Source organism: Panthera onca, chromosome C1, assembly GCF_046562875.1.
Source record: "Panthera onca isolate mPanOnc1 chromosome C1, mPanOnc1 haplotype 2, whole genome shotgun sequence".
NCBI lineage: Eukaryota > Metazoa > Chordata > Mammalia > Carnivora > Felidae > Panthera > Panthera onca.
The window spans coordinates 185636549-185650938 of record NC_138346.1 but is presented as its reverse complement, the minus strand read 5'-3'; positions in this window follow the sequence as shown (position 1 = coordinate 185650938).

Sequence of the window (14390 nt, the reverse complement as noted above, 5' to 3'; positions counted from 1 at the left end):
TTAAGTGTAGACTCTTATTTTGACTCAGGTCATGATCTCACAGTTCATGAGTTTCAGCCCCGCATTGGGCTCTGCACTGACAGTGCAGAGCCTGCTTGGGATTCTCCCTCTCACTCTCTCTCTCTCAAAATAAATAAATAAACTTAAAAAAAGAAAGAAAGAAAGAAAGAAAGAAAGAAAGAAAGAAAGAAAGAAAGAGAGAGAAAGAAAGAAAGCGAGAGAAAGAAAGAAAGAAAGAAAGAAAGAAAGAAAGAGATCGTACTGTTTTGCATTTCCATCAACAGTATATGAGTAGATCCCTTTTTCATATTGTCCCTAACACTGGGGCTTGATCTTTCTAATTTTATCAACCTCATGTGGAAAATGATTTGTATGGGGAAAATTATTTTTATTAGTATATTTGAATAACACTTTTATTGCCATTTTTCTTTTTTTCTATTGAGAACTACTTGTGAAGAACTTTGCATATTTTTTCAAAATATTTCTTTTTCTTAATTTTATAGAAATTCCTTACAAAGTAAGCTTTGAACTCTTTAATCATTAAATATTACAATCTTTTCCTACTTTGTTATTTGTCTTTTAATCTTGCTTATGCTGGTTTTGCTGTGCAATTTTCACTTTTATCCAGTGAAAACTGTCAGTAGTTTCCTTTACACTTTGTAACTTTGGTTGTAAAGTTAAGAAAGGCCTTTTCTACCCCCAAGATTATACAAATATTCTTCTGTTTCTTCTTTTAGCATTCTGTTTGTTGTTTAGTATTCAAACATTTAAACCTTCTGAAATCTGCCTTTATGTATAGTATGAAGTAGGAGTTGAACTTTTTTTTCTCAAATGGTTAGTCAATTATCCAGACATTAAAAATTTTTTTTTTCTAAATGCTTATTTATTTTGAGAGAGGGAGAGAGAGCATATGTGCACACACAAGGAAGTGAGGGGCAGAGAGAGAGGGAGAGTGAGAATCCCAAGCAGGCTCTGCACTGTTAGCACAGAGCCCAACATGGGGCTCAGTCTCATGAACCATGAGCTCATGACATGAGCGAAGACCAAGAGTTGGACACTCAACCAACTGAGACACCCAGGTGCCCCTATCCAGACATTTTAATGTTATATATAAGTCTCTTTATGAATTGACCTTATCCTACCTCTGCAATTTCATCTCCCACTTTTCTGCCTGGAATTTTATGCCCCCTTCTTATCACACCATAGATAATTTCTGGAATGTAACACCCTGCTTTATTCCTCCACAATTTGGCACATTAGTTTCTCTACCTAGAATACCCTTCCCCAGCTCCCTTTAATTCCCTGATCAACAATTGTTTATCCTTCCAGAATATTCCTCGCACATGGCAGGTATCATTAAATGCTGGTCAATTGAATGAATATATCAATCACTTCTACCCACTTTTAGCACAGAGTGGGTCTGTGGGTGATATGTGCAATGGAAGGATGTAAAATTGGGAAGTGAAGTTGACAGGGGAAATCCACACTGCCATATGATTTAGGCTGTCAGCTTCCTGCTGTGGTTCTGCTCTTGCTTGCCAGACCTGCTCACATCACTCCTTCCTCTTCCCCTCCCTTTTCCAGCCCCAGACCAATAGGTTGCATTGGTTGGCATTCAGTTAGCTGCAGCCTTCTTTCCACTTCACTGCACATCAACCTTTGTGACTATGATTCCTGCCCTGATACAACCATAGCTCTATACTAACAGCTGCTGCTCTACAGAAAGGTGTGTTTGCACACATATGTTAGTATGAGAGAGAGAGAGAGAGAGAGAGAGAGACATGGAGACAGTGCAACCTTTCTGCAGAGTCCTCCTCCATTGGGGAGTCCTGCTGTCTCTCTCAGGTCTGAAGAGCAGTTTCAGCAGCTTTACTGGGTGAGGAGGGGCATGGTTTTCTTTAGCCTCCCTTGCAGCAATCTACTCTGAATACAAATAATCACTACCATTCACTAAGTCCCTACTATGCACTAACAGGTACTTTACATCCATTGTTTCATTTAATCCAAAAACATATCAGCAAGGTGGATATTAAAATCTCTATTTCAGGGGAGCCTGGGTGGCTCAGTCAGCTAAGTATCCAACTCTTGATTTTGGCTCAGGTCATGATCTCACAGTTTGTGAGTTTGAGCCCCACATCTGGCTCTGCACTGACAGCATGGAGCCTGCTTGGGATTCTCTCTCTCTCTGCCCGCCATCTCACACTCTCTCTTTCTCTCAAAATAAATAAATAAACCTTAAAAAAAAATTCACAGATGAGAAATTTTCCCAAGGTCACACAGCTACTAAGGGGTACAGCAAGGATTTAAATACAGTTCTATATAAACAACAACTGTCTTAAATGATTCACAATCAACCTAGTTGGGCAGCCTCAAGCCTAGAGGTTTAGGGCTGTGAGATTCTCAGCTCCCCAGCCTGATATTCTAGGAAGTCTACAACTACTATCCAGCTTCTTGAGTAGTACACTTCTGTGCACATTCCTCATTCATTGATTCAACAACCTTTATTGAGCTCAGTCAAATGTACACTCTCTTTGAAAGTAGCCAAAAATTTTAATCCCATCTCCACCACTATGTTACCTTTAGCAAGCCACTAGACCTCTCGGACACTCAATATACTTCACTCTGAGGATGATAACACCAATGTTTTGGATTAGTCTGAGGATTAAATGAGATATTGAGATAAGAAGGCATCAATTACTTTTAAAATATTTATTAGTCTGCTCTCTTAACAAAGGCATGAGAGTCCACACTACTCAAAGATATTGCTCCTGCAATTATTTTCTATTTCTCCTGAATTGTTAATTTTCCTCACTCAGCTGGATCAGTACATAACCTACTGTAATAGTGTATCTGCCAAATCAGGGGGGAAAATCCCACCCTTAACTTCATTACTCCTCCAACTACTGTCCCATTTTGCTAGAGCAAAGTTCCTGAAAGGGTTGCCTATATGCACTTTATCTACTTCCTCACCTCTAATTCTTTTCTTTTTAAAAGTTTTTTATTTGTTACTTATTTTTTAGAAAGAGAGAGTGGCACAAGAACAGACACTCAGATCAATGGAACAGAATAGAGAACCTGGAAATGGACCCATAAACGTATGGCCAACTAATTTTTGACAAAGCAGGAAAGAATATCCAATGGAATAAAGACAGTCTCTTCAGCAAGTGGTGCTGGGAAAACTAGACAGTGACCTCCAGAAAAACGAACCTGGACCACTTTCTTATACCATACACAAAAATAAACTCAAAATGGATGAAAGACCTAGATGTAAGACAGGAAGCCATCAAAATTCTCGAGGAGAAAGCAGGAAAAAACCTCTTTGATCTTGGCCACAGCAACTTCTTACTCAACTTGTCTCTGGAGGCAAGGGAAACAAAAGCAAAAATGAACTACTGGGACCTCATCAAAATAAAAAGCTTCTGCACAGCGAAGGAAACAATCAGCAAAACTAAAAGGCAACGGACAGAATGGGAGAAGATATTTGCAAACAACATATCAAATAAAGGGTTAGTATCCAAAATCTATTAAGAACTTACCAAACTCAACACCCAAAACACAAATAATCCAGTGAAGAAATGGGCAAAAGACATGAATAGACACTTCTCCAAGGAAGACATCCAGATGGCCAACTGACACATGAAAAAATGCTCAACTTCACTCATCATCAGGGAAATACAAATCAAAACCACAATGAGATATGACTAACATTAACAACTCAGGCAACAACAGATGTTGGCAAGGATGTGGAGAAAGAGGATCTCTTTTGCATTGTTGGTGGGAATGCAAGCTGGTGCAGCCACTGTGGAAAACAGTATGGAGGTTCCTCAAAAAACTAAAAATAGAACTACCTATGACCCAGAAATTGCACTGTTAGGTATTTATCCAAGGGATACAGGTGTGCTGTTTCAAAGGGACACATGCACCCCATGTTTATAGCAGCACTATCAATAATAGCCAAAGTATGGGAAGAACCCAAATGTCCATCAATGTATGAATGGATAAAAAAGATGTGGTATATATATACAATGGAGTACTACTTGGCAATCAAAAAGAATGAAATCTTGCCATTTGCAACTACATGGATGGAACTGGAGGGTATTATGCTAAGTGAAATTAGTCAGAGAAAGACAAATATCATATGACTTCACTCATATGAGTACTTTAAGACACAGAACAGAACAAGGGAACAGAACAGACCAGAACAAGGGAAGGGAAACAAAAATAATATGAAAATGGAGGGGGACAAAACATAAGAGACTCTTAAATATGGAGAACAAACTGAGGGTTGTTGGAGGGGTTGTGGGAGGGGGAATGGCTAAATAGGTAAGGGGCATTAAGGAATCTACTCCTGAAATCATTGTTGCACTATATGCTAACTAATTTGGATGTAAATTAAAAAAGAGAAAGAGAGAGAGAGAGAGAGAGAGAGAGAGAGTGTGAGCAGGGGAAGGGCAGAGAGAGGGTAAGAACCTGAAGCAGACTCTGTGATGTTAGCGCAGATGTGGGACCTCGAACTCACGATACTGAGATCATGACCTGCACTGAAATCAAGGGTCAGATGCTTAACTGACTGAGCCATCCAGGTACCCTTCCAACTCTTTTCTTTTCTTTTTTTTTTTTTTTTTTTTTTTTTAATTTTTTTTTTTTCAACCTTTTTTTATTTATTTTTGGGACAGAGAGAGACAGAGCATGAACGGGGGAGGGGCAGAGGGAGAGGGAGACACAGAATCGGAAACAGGCTCCAGGCTCCGAGCCATCAGCCCAGAGCCTGACGCGGGGCTCGAACTCACGGACCGCGAGATCGTGACCTGGCTGAAGTCGGACGCTTAACCGACTGCGCCACCCAGGCGCCCCCCAACTCTTTTCTTAATTCACTCTAATCAAGCTTTGTCTACAACTTCACTGCAGCTTCTATGTCAAGCTCTCCAATGGCTGCCATTATGCCAAATCCAATAGTCCAGCCTCAGTCTTCATCTTACACGACCTCTCAGCAGCATTTGTCCTAGTTATCATTCTTTCCATGAAAAGATTTATTTGACTTCTGGAATTCTGCACTCTATTTATTTTTCTTTCATTTTATTGTTCATTCCTTTTCTGGGTCCTTTTCCCGACTTCCAAATTTTACAGGCCCTCCAGATCAGAGTCCTTGGTCCTCATTTCTCTTATGTCTCACTCACTTCCTAAGTAAGCTCATCTAATTTCAGGATTTTAGACATCATTTATACAGCCCTGACCTCACCACTGGGCTCCAGACTCATATATTCAAAAAGTCTACTTGGATCTCCTCTTTTAATGTCTTACAGGCATTTCAAATTCAACTTGTCCAAAAATCATTCTTTTCTCCCTCCCACTCATGTACTGCTTTCCCAGTTTCCCCCCCTTACTAAAGGACACCAATATTTGCACAGCTGCTCAGGTCAAAATCCCAGGGGTCATTCTTTATTACTCTTTCCTTCATATTCCTTCCTCATCTACTCTATCCTGTCAGCTCTGTCTTTAATTTTTTTTGTAATGTTTATTATTTTTGAGAGAGAGACAGAGACAGAGACCAAGCAGGGAAGGGGCAGAGAGAGAGGGAGGCACAGAATCCGAAGTAGGCTCCAGGCTCTGAGTTGTCAGCACAGAGCCCGAAGCGGGGCTCCAACTCACAGACTGCGAGATCATGACCTGAGTTGTAGTTGGCCGCCCAACCAACCGAGCCACCCAGGCGCCCCGAGCTCTTTAAAATGTATCCTAGGGATGCCTGGCTGGCTCAGTCGGTAGACATGCAACTCTTGATCTTGGGGTTATAAATTCAAGCCCCATGTTGCATGTAGAGATTATGTAAAAATAAAATCTTTTAAAAAATGTGTCCTGGGGTGCCTGGGTGGCTCAGGCAGTTGAGCATCCAGCTCTTGGTTTCAGCTTAGGTCATGATCTCATGGTCGTGAGATCAAGCCCCACATCGGCCTCTGTGCTGACAGTGTGGAGCCTGCTTGGGATTGGGATTCTCTTTCTCTCCTTCTCCCTTTGCCCCTTTTCTGCTCACATTCTCTCTCTCTCTCTCTCTCTCTCTCTCTCTCTCTCTCTCTCTCACTCAAAAAAAGAAAAAAAGTATCCTAGGGGTGCCTGGGTGGCTCAGTGGGTTGAGTTCTGACTTTGGCTCAGGTCATGATCTCATGGTTTGTGACTTTGAGCCCAGCATCAGGCTCTTTGCTGACAGCTCAGAGCCTGGAGCCTGCTTTGGATTCTGTGTCTCATTTTCTCTCTGCCCTTCCCCGACTTGTGCTCTGTCTCTCTGTTTCTCAAAACAAAACAAAACAAAACAAAACAAAACAAAAGTATCCTGAATCTGGGGTACATAGCTGGCTCAGTTGGTAGAGCATGTGACTCCTGATCTTGAGGTCATGAGTTTGAATGCCAAGTTGGGTGTAGAGGTTACTTAAAAATAAAATCTTTTTTTTTTTTTTTTTTTTTTACTAAAAATAAAATCTTTAATAAAAAAAAATATATCCTCAATATGACTTCTTACCTCTGTATTGCTTCCATCCTTTTCTAAGTCACTACCACCTCAACTGTGGTTTACTCATAACTTCCTAACTATTCCTCACACAGCAGCCAAAAATGCAGGCTAGATGCCAGGGCAAGATCTTGCTTGGTTACTGTAGCCCCTGGCCTAAGCCTCAACTCAACTTTTGTTACAGAATCCTGACCCAGGGGAGCTTTACTAGCATTTACATATCCAAAAAGGACGGATATATAAATTAGAAAATCAATATATTAATTCATCATGGAAAGATTACATTTCAAGGATTGCCATGTTCCTGCTGGCCCTCCAGAAGACTCTCTTCTTGGCATTAAGGAATATAGGAAGCAAAATATTACTAGGAACTTTGCTTTAATGAATATGGAATCAACTTGATGATCAATTTGATGTATATGGAATGTATGGATGTATATTCACTCTGGCTGAAGGAAAGCCAGATGGAATCTCAAGCCCCCAACCCCCCTTTCAGAGGTGCCCTTGCCCAGTTACTGCCTCCCTTCCATAGCAATTTCTAGCATCTCAATTCCTTTAATCATTGCCATGAGAATGATGCTAATTAAGTTGGCTCCCTAGGTATGCTCTGACAGATTACAGTTTGTTAGAGTTTTAGCAGAAGTTTGCTATCCTGATGGACTCCAAGGAGTGTTTCACCCTTTGACTTCAGGGGTGACAGAATCATCTGCCCACATGACCAATTTTTCCCCATCTAGAAGGTACTTCACTTTTCCAGTAATGAAGTGCCACCCTAATTCAGACTTTTACTACACAGGCTTTGGCCTGCTGCTGCCTGATTTCTAACCATCACTCTATCTGTTTTGTATATACCCAATTAATCTTCCCAATGAACTCCTTTAATCATGTTTTTTACTTCTGAGAAACCTTACTGTCTCTACAAAAGTCTAAACCACTTGGCTAAGCAATCAGTGTTCTACATGAACCTACTCTCCAACTGAAGTGGCCCACCTGCTAAGCATACCTTGGTTCTTCTTCCCAACATGCTTTTGCTAACTAATGTTCTAGAAATGTTCCTTCCCTCAATTTCTACCTATCAAAATGATAGAAACTTCATGGGAAAATGCCATCTCTAAAGTAATAGCCTTCAACATTTTCTAATTTATGTTCTATGAGTCACTTCCCAAACACTCTTAGTCCTACTACTACATTTTTTAAATGTATTTTTCCCATATTCATCTACATGATTGAGAATAAACTGAATGTCTATGATTAAATCACATCACAAACTAATAAACAGAATAATAATTTTAGTAGTTCAGATTACAGAAACACAGTTAAAAACAGAAATACAAAAGAAATAACTTATGCTGAAAGATAACAGTAGTTGTCTTTAGGGAGTGGGACAATTCTTTCACATATTTCAAAAGTTGCCATAATGGACATGTCCTAGTCCTTTTTTTCATTTTCTTTTTTCTTTTTTTTTTTTTTTAGAAAAGAAATATTTAGATAGAAAGTGTCTTAGTTGGGGTATCTCGAAAGTCAGACCTTGAGACAAGGATTTGGCCACAGGTCATTTATTTGGGAGATGATTCCAGGAACCAGAAAGAAGGGAGGGGGAAATGAGATAGAAAAGAGGGAAAAATATACATATTAATTACTTAATACTATGGGCAATTGCGAACAATCCACCTAGAGATACCTCTAAAAAACTATGAAAACCACACCTCAGAATTATCCTAATGGAGACTGTGTTGGCTGAAGCATTTACCTAAAGATCCCTGTCCCTCAATTTTTTGAGGGTTTCCCTTAGAGACCTTAATGCCTCATACTTCCATGTTGCAGCTGCACATAGCCAAGCAGCCTTTTGTGGTTTGGAGAAAACCCTGAGGCAGCAAAGCAGAGAAACACTATAGTACATAATAGATACTGTGGGGTTATTCAACTCCACAGCTATCTCAAATCTGGCAGGTTGATGCATCACACACATCTCCTACAAGACAGAATAATTGTTGGGAAATTCTGTGCCCAACCTAGCTCACTTCTATTTCCAGTAGTTGGTACCTGTACAAATGCTTAGGAGTGTATGACTCCCATAGGTGTTACTCATGAGAACTACTGACCTACTAAGGCCTGACTCTAGTCACAGCTTCCTTATTACTTCCCATACCCCTTTGAGTGTCTGGACCTGAAAATGAATACATTTTCAGACGTTTATTGATTGAGCCCTCAGTAGGAGCCAAACATTATTCTTGGCACCAGGGTTACACAGATCAACAACCCACTAGGAGAGACAAAGTGGTGTCTTGGAAAAAGCATGGACTTTGAAGTCAAAGATGCAGGCTATGGTTCCATTTATTGTGTGACTCTGCACAAGTCATTTGGCTTCTTTTTTCAACTGAAAAAGGGAGATAATAATGGTTCCTACCCTGTGGCACCTGGATGGCTCAGTCAGTTGAGCGTCATACTCTTGATTTTGGCTTAGGTCATGATCCCAGGGTCATGGGATCTAGCCTGTGTCAGGCTCTGCACTGAGCATGGGAGCTTGCTTAAGATTCTCTCTCGCTCATGTGCTCACTCTCTCTCTTTCTCAACAACAACAACAACAACAAAAAAGTCCCTACTCCTAAGATTGTTGTGAAGATTAAATGAGGTAATTTCTATGAAATATTCAGTACAGTGTCTGATGCGTATAGTAAGAACCCAATAAATATTAGCTATTATTTTGCTATTTAAAATGATAGTTAGGGCATGTTTCCTAAACCAGTCTCTGGCATTGAAGAGGGTTCCCAGCTATGGATAAGACAAGATAGAGCACACAGTAAAATATGTGAAATATGGTACAGTGGAATCATGCACAGGTACAGTGGCATGCTGGGGAGAGGAAGGGATTGGAGCTTGGATTTTGAAGGATGAAGAAGCAGACTGCAAGGTATAGCCCACAGGGTCTAGTGCCAGGCTTGTTCAGTAGGCTCTTGAATTGGACCACACGATCCAAGTGACTGAGACAGAAAATATTGTCCATTGTCTAGGAATGCCCATGGCCATTCCTAGAAGCTATGCAGGCAGGGATTCTGTCTTTTTTGGGAAAATCAGGTCTTATACAGTTGGGATCATCCCTTTACTGCAGAAAAGTTACTGTCCAGGGCACCTGGGTGGCTCAGTCAGTTGAGTGTCTGACTATTAATTTCTGCTCAGGTCATGATCTCAGGGTTTGTGGAATCAAGCCCTGCATCAGACTCTGCACTGACAGCATGGAGCCTGCTTGGAATTCTCTCTTTCCCTCTCTGCCCCTCCTCCGTCAGTGCTTTCTCTCTCAAAATAAATAAATAAACATTAAAATAAAAAGAGGGGCATCTGGGTGGCTCAGTCAGTTAAGCATCCGACTCTTGATTTCAGTTCAGGTCATGATCTCACGCTTCGCTGTATGCTGACAGTGCAGAACCTGCTTGGTATTGTCTCTCTCCCTCTCTCTCTCTCTCTCTGTTCCTCCCCAACTTGTACGTGCTCTCTCTCTCTCTCAAAATAAATAAATAAACTTTAGGGGAGCCTGAGTGGCTCAGTCGGGTGAGCATTCGACTTCGGCTCAGGTCATGATCTCACAGTTCGTGAGTTCAAGCCCTGCATTGAGTTCTGTGCTGACAGCTCAGAGCCTGGAGCCTGCTTCGGATTCTGTGTCTCCCTCTCTCTGCCCCTTCCCCACTCATGCTCTGTCTCTCTCTGTCTCTCAAAGGTGAATAAACATTAAAAAAAATTTTAAATAAACTTTAAAAAAATTTAACAATTAAAAAAAATAAAAACAAAACTTAACATCCTGCATTGAGGGCTGGTTTCTGAGTTGTCCAGGGGTTAAAAATGATTCTACCCTTTAGAGACATTTATGGACTGGAAAGGATCAGGTCTTCCTTAAATGTGCTCCTGCCCTCTACTATAGTATCACTAAGAGGTCAGCTCACGAAGGCAAGATCTTGTTCAAGGTATTCTCAGCACACTAGCAGAATATCTAGTACACGGCAGGAATTCAGTAAGTATTAGTTGAATGAAGGACACTCTGTTGGATGGAAAGACACTCAGTTGTTAACTCCTAGAGATAAGTCTGGATTATGAACTCCTTCTTCCAGAGGCAAGTTTCTTACTGACAATGATAAGGAGTCTGGAGAGGGTCTGAGAAGTCCTTCCTGCTAAAAGCCAGGCGAGACTATATGGACAAGCACCTTGCCTCACATTCCTTTCATCTAGGTAAGGCATATAGGCCTCCTTCCTTGGTCTCCTGGCTGTGAATTTACGGGGTGGCTCCTTTATTGTCCTGATTTTCATAAGGGAATCTGTTATGGGAACCTGAACTTTGTTCTTGGTTTCTGCTCTGACGGCCCAATCTAGAGTAAGCAGGAAGTGCCAGCAAGTAAAATACCAGGATAGCCCCAAGACAGACTCAAAGACTTGGGAAGAGGCTGTTTCCTTACTTATCCCTCTGACCTGACCACATTCCTCTCAGATTCTAGAAACTTTTGCCAAATGCTTAAGTGCTCAGTGAGGCAGGGTTGAGACCTTGTCCCTCCCACCCGGTAATCCAGAGAAGAGCATGCCCTCCTTCTACTTAGGGCCCTTCTCACTTTCCAGCTCTTCACCAGTTTCAGACTCTTCTCCTTGCATTCCATAAGGCTGTATCTGTGCAAACACCTCTGGGTCTGCATTCTACCTGTTCCACATTAGTCCCTCTGGGCTGTGAACCGTGAAGCCAGAGCATAAATCTGGTCCATTTTTTTTGTTCATCTTTTTGCCTAGCAAAAGGACTAGGTGCTATGATCTGAATGTTTGTGTTCACCCAAAATTTATATGTTGAAATCCTACTGCCCAATGTGATGGTATCAGTACATGGCACTTTTGGGAGGTGCTTAAGTCATGAGGATAGAACCATCACGAATTGGATTAATGCCTTATTAAAGAGGCTCCAGAGAAATCTCTTGCCCCTTCTGTCATGTGAGGATACAGTAAGTCTGTTACCTGGAAGAGAGCCCTTACTTGATCATGCTGGCACCCTGATCTTGGACTTCCAGACTCCAAAACTGTGAGCAATAAAGTTTTGTTGTTCATAGACCACATAGTATGTGGATTCTGTTATAGCAGTCCAAATGGACTAAGATACTAGGGCTTAATAAATGCTCAATAAATGTTAGCCAAAAACCTGATCCCATTATTCTCTCCCCTTTCTTATCTCCAGTCTCTTCTTCTGGACACTTCCCCTTAGCACATGTTCATGTTCAAATTTCCCACGTAATGAAAAACTCTCTCTCCATCTGCTTTTCTCTCAAGTCACTGACTTATCACTTTCTTTCTCTTTATATTCTTGAGAAATCTGTTCACTGATTCTCCACATCTTCATTTCCTGTTCACTCCTAAATCCAGACCATCTGGCTCAGGATTAACTATTTCACTGAGCCAGATCTCCACGAGGTCACCAATGATATTCATATCAACCAAATCCAAAAGTTTCTGTTGTGGAGATTAGACAGCATGAATGTAGAGAGTAGGACAAATAATGGATGATCAATAAAATGGTAATTGTTCTTATTTGTCTTAGTTTCTCAAACATTAAACTTACTTTTGGTTCTTCTTTTTAAATCATTTTCCCCCTTACTCCTCTCTCTCTCCCCATTATAAAGTTAATATGGTTTTGGAGTGCCTGGATGCAACTCTTGATCTTGGGGTTGTGAGTTCGAGCCTCACATTGGGTGCAGGTGCAGAGATTACTTAAAAATAAAATATATTTTAAAAAATAACACTTTTTTTTTAAATCTTAGCCTGTTTCTCTAGAAAACCAGAGCTCAGGACAAAGTTTACATGCTGAGGCTTTATTGGGAACTTCAGTAATTCATTCTCAGGGCAATAGGGATGAGGGAAAAACAGAAATGAGGCAAAGAAGGGGAGCCTGGGTGGCTCAGTCAGTTTAAGCTTCCAACTTCAGCTCTGGTCATGATCTCAAGGGTTTATAGGTTCGAGCCCCACATCAGGCTCCGTGCTGACAGTGAGGAGCCTGCTTGGGATTCTTTGTCTCCCTCCCTCTCTCTCAAAGATAGACAAATAAACTTTAAAAAACAAAAACAAAAACATAAATGAGGCGAAGAAGGGAAAGAAACCAAAAGGTGGTGTGCTACAGAGCTTGCTATTGCTTTATAAAAAGACACAGCTAATTGGTCAGTTATAGAGGCCTGAGAAGCTATATGAAACCACTATATGGTGTCCAGGAACTATTTATTGGGTAAAGGAAAAGCAAACTATCTGTTGACTCTTTCCTTCTATCTCTCATTGGTCAATTTCCTTATACCCTATGAGACATTAACTCCCCTGCACTCCCTGATCCTCAGGGAAGCCTGAGGAGACTGATCCCAATGCTTCTGCTTACTCTGAAAGTGGTGTAAGTGGCAAAATTCTCAGCAGGTCTACTTAAGTCATAACTGAGTCAGTGCCATAGCTGCTACGGCTCCCACTACAACAGGTGCAAAAGAGAGGGTGTTTGGCCCATGCACTTGGGGATGTAAGACAGACCACTGCATCAGGAGATGAGCAATAGTAGTGACTAGGGTGCTCCACTGAATAAGTGGAGAACGTGGGAGCAAGTGGGTCCAAGTGAATCTGCAGAGTTACTAAACTAAATCCAATACAATAGTTCAAAATCTTGATAAATATAGAAGAAAAACAAAATAACCTATACTTCCACTAATCAAATACAACTGTTATAATTAGTTTTGTGTGTTTCCATCTACTTTCTTTCCTTATACATATAGGGTTTGGTGGGTTTTTTAAAATTTTTTAATGTTTATTTATTTTGAGAGAAAGAGAGACAGCACGTGAGCAGAGAGGGGCAGACAGAATCCAAAGTAGGCTCCAGGCTCCAATCTGTCAGCCCAGAGTTTGATGCAGGGCTCAAACTCATGAACTACGAGATCATGACCTGAGCAGAAGTTGGATGCTTAACCAACTGAACTACCGAGGCACCCCTAGGTTTTGTTGTTGTTTTTTTAATATGAAAGGTTTCTCTTTTATTTTTTTTAAAAAATTTTTTTTTTTTTAATTTTTTTTAATGTTTATTTATTTTTGAGACAGAGAGAGACAGAGCATGAACAGGGGAAGGGCAGAGAGAGAGGGAGACACAGAATTGGAAACGGGCTCCAGGCTCTGAGCTGTCAGCACAGAGCCCGACGTGGGGCACGAACCCACGGACCGTGAGATCATGACCCGAGCCGAAGTCGGACGCTTAACCAACTGAGTCACCCAGGCGCCCCAAAAGGTTTCTCTTTTAAATTGAAATACAACACAATATGGAAAAATGTACATACCAAATATATAACTTAAATTTTCAGAAATTTTACATATCCTTTAAAAAAACTGTTTTTTAAATGTTTATTTTTGAGAGACAGAGTGTGAGTGGGGGAGGAGCAGAGAGAGAGGGAGACACAGAATACAAAGAAGGCTCCAGGCTCTGGGCTGTCAGCACAGAGACCAATGCAGGGCTCAAACTCAGGAACCGTGAGATTATGACCTGAGCTGAAGCGGACACTTAACTTACTGAGCCACCCAGTCACCCCAGAAATTTTACATATCCTTATAAGTCAAATCAAGAAACAGATCATACCTATCACTCCACAAGCTTCCCCTCTTGCCCACTTCTAGTCACTGTATGTCCAAGGGTTACCACTATCCTGACTTCTAACAACTCTAAATTTTATTGTTTTTTGTACTGTATAGAATTGGTTGGAATTAATAGTCTTTCATGTCTGTTTTATTCCACTCAGCAGTAAGTTTGAGAAATTTATTCATGCTGTTGAATATAGCAGAAGTTAATTCTTTTTCACTCCTGCATCACTCCCAGAATTCCTATTTACCTCTTTTTTGAAACTGACTTCTTCTTTCA